This window comes from Macrobrachium nipponense, chromosome 13 (assembly GCF_015104395.2).
Source record: "Macrobrachium nipponense isolate FS-2020 chromosome 13, ASM1510439v2, whole genome shotgun sequence".
NCBI lineage: Eukaryota > Metazoa > Arthropoda > Malacostraca > Decapoda > Palaemonidae > Macrobrachium > Macrobrachium nipponense.
In genome coordinates, this window is record NC_087206.1 from 98,534,768 (window position 1) to 98,537,267 (window position 2,500).

Below are 2,500 nucleotides of genomic sequence, written 5' to 3' on the forward strand. Positions count from 1 at the left end.
CATGAAACGAAGGGAAGACAGTCTCTGACAATAAAACAAATGTTGGTATTCTAGTTACTTCCATCTGATCATTAATTAGTTATTATACTACTGTAATTTTACATAGATAATAATGGTCAGACAATGGAAATTGGTCATAGAACAACAGGTCAAATTTCAAAAGGAAATCATGGAAGGAAAATATATATCTCTCTCTCTCTCTCTCTCTCTCTCTCTCTCTCTCTCCAACAAATATCCAACATAATGCTGTTACGGTATATGATATTCCTCTCTCGTTCATGCTCACTTAGGAAAGATTTTTTTAATAATTGGACGTTAAGTGCTAACACATATTTCTCTATAAATATATATATATATATATATATATATATATATATATATATATATATATATATATATATATATATATATATACATATATACATGTGTGTGTGTGTGTGTGGTATATTGGATGAGAGAATCTTTAATTAAATTAACAGCCAACTAAGGGGCAACCCTGGATGCGGAGCTCATAGGCTCAAACAGGAATAACCCCCCTGGAAAGAAAAATAAATTGGGATATAAAGAATAATCACGTAAAAGTTGAAAAACCAAGGAAACTGAATAACAGGGATAAACAGGTAAGACATAAATCCTCTGCTAAATCACTATAGTTTTCATTAAACTGTATGTAGACTGGATATGGCTACCTGCGTAATGTGCAAGGACCCAGTGGACTTGAGCAGAAATATATCCAGACTTCCAGGAATAGCTTGTGTTCGCAGCAAACGTAACAAACGGGTTGAGAAACCTTGCTGATGTTGTGTAATCCCTGGACTGTCTCCAGTTTGGCTATAAAAAATAGACTCGCACATACAAACCCAGCAACAATACAAAAATGCTAAAATGTGGGTGTTCGATTTTAAAACATGCTGCCTTCTGTGTTGGGCTCTTACAGTTAAGGAAGAGGCTCACAAATGCCTTAAAAGACGTTCCTCTCAATGAAGTGAGGTCACGTCTTCGGGGCTCCAGAAAACAATCCTTCATTACCGCAGTGACAAGATGGATGGACATTCAAAGTTCAGCCCAGCAATTTCTTTACGCATAACTTGCCTGCAGAATAAGCTGCTGATTATCGTGAGTGTCTTGTGCGCTTTTTAGAATGCCTTAGAGGGAGACAAAAATGGCAACAAGTGACATGGCACTTCTGCCTGGAAGAAAATATCGATGGAACCAAGTATCTGCATGTCATCATGAGACATCAACTCTGTGTAGTAGGAGTTTAACTTGAATGTGGACTAATGAAGCATTATGGAGGAAGGGTTTTGTAGCTAAAGTAAGACAGTAATTGACATTAAATTCTATCCGAAACATTATATCCGTCATAAGTGTAGTAGTATTACTGCCAGCCAATGTGTATTTGAACATTTTCGCAGTATGATTTTTCCAAATCTCTCCAGTCTGTTGACCCAACCGCTCCTCTCTTCGTACAGTTATCTACAATATTTATTCCCACAGACAATACACAAAGCAGTCACCACCCTTCTTCCGTTATACATGGTAATATCTATGGCTTAACCCTCTTAGTTTCCATTTGCCAACATAATCAAACTATTGATGACGTTTACTCTGAACTTTCCCGTATGGCTAACCTTTCAAACTCTCACATTTTGTGTAGTTTCTTTCTTTTTTTTCCACTCTCCTCTGCAAACATTAACCATTTCATGCCCTATTCACTGCTCATCACTTCGTCTTTAATGATATTAAAAAGACATGTAGACATAGCACATCCTAGTCTCAGGCACACTTCTAAACGGAAACAGTCACTCACTAGTCTACATTTTCAAACAGACGCATTGCTTCTGTATAAATTTTTAATCACACTTAACAATTTACCTTCTATACTATACATCTTCAAAACAATTCCACTATCTTCCTATCACTCCTATCATGGGATTTTTCTAGCTCCCTGAATGTAACATATAACCTTCTCTGGCTACTTCCAAATTTTTCACTTAACTGCTCCATAACCAACACTTAATTTATTATCTTAAAACAGTCTTTCTTCCCCTTAATTTTTTTGGTCACTTGTATGACCTTCATAATCAAAATCATACTATCACCTACCAGGTTACCCCAAGCACACTAAAAAATATTAAGCCATTATGATTTTTATAGTGTCCCCTATCACCTTTAGACATCTAGTCCATCCTTGAACTTTCACTCATCCAGATGTACATTACAAAAGTTGATCAGCCACAACTCTACCACAGCATCTCATTTGTAATCCCTCCAATTCTTGTCTCTTGCTTCTCTTCAACTTTAAATAACCTTTAAATTGGAGATGTAATATATCTAAAAACTCCACAACCAGCTTGAGAGTCATGACACTCCGTTGGACTTTTTAAATATGTTTGTTCTCCAGTTTATGGATTTTTTTTTAAGTTTCAAACTTCGATAATGATCTGTTATCATTTCTTCAACTTTTAATTAACCTCTTTACATCCCCAGCAGTCACTTT

The 2,500-nt window shown here is 35.8% G+C and overlaps 1 protein-coding gene across 1 annotated transcript in view; it reads left to right on the forward strand.

Moving 5' to 3' along the window:
• The window catches only part of LOC135225221 (uncharacterized), a 120,864-nt gene that overhangs the window by 93,869 nt on the left and 24,495 nt on the right, over window positions 1-2,500 (forward strand). The gene's annotated exons all lie outside the window — the stretch shown is intronic.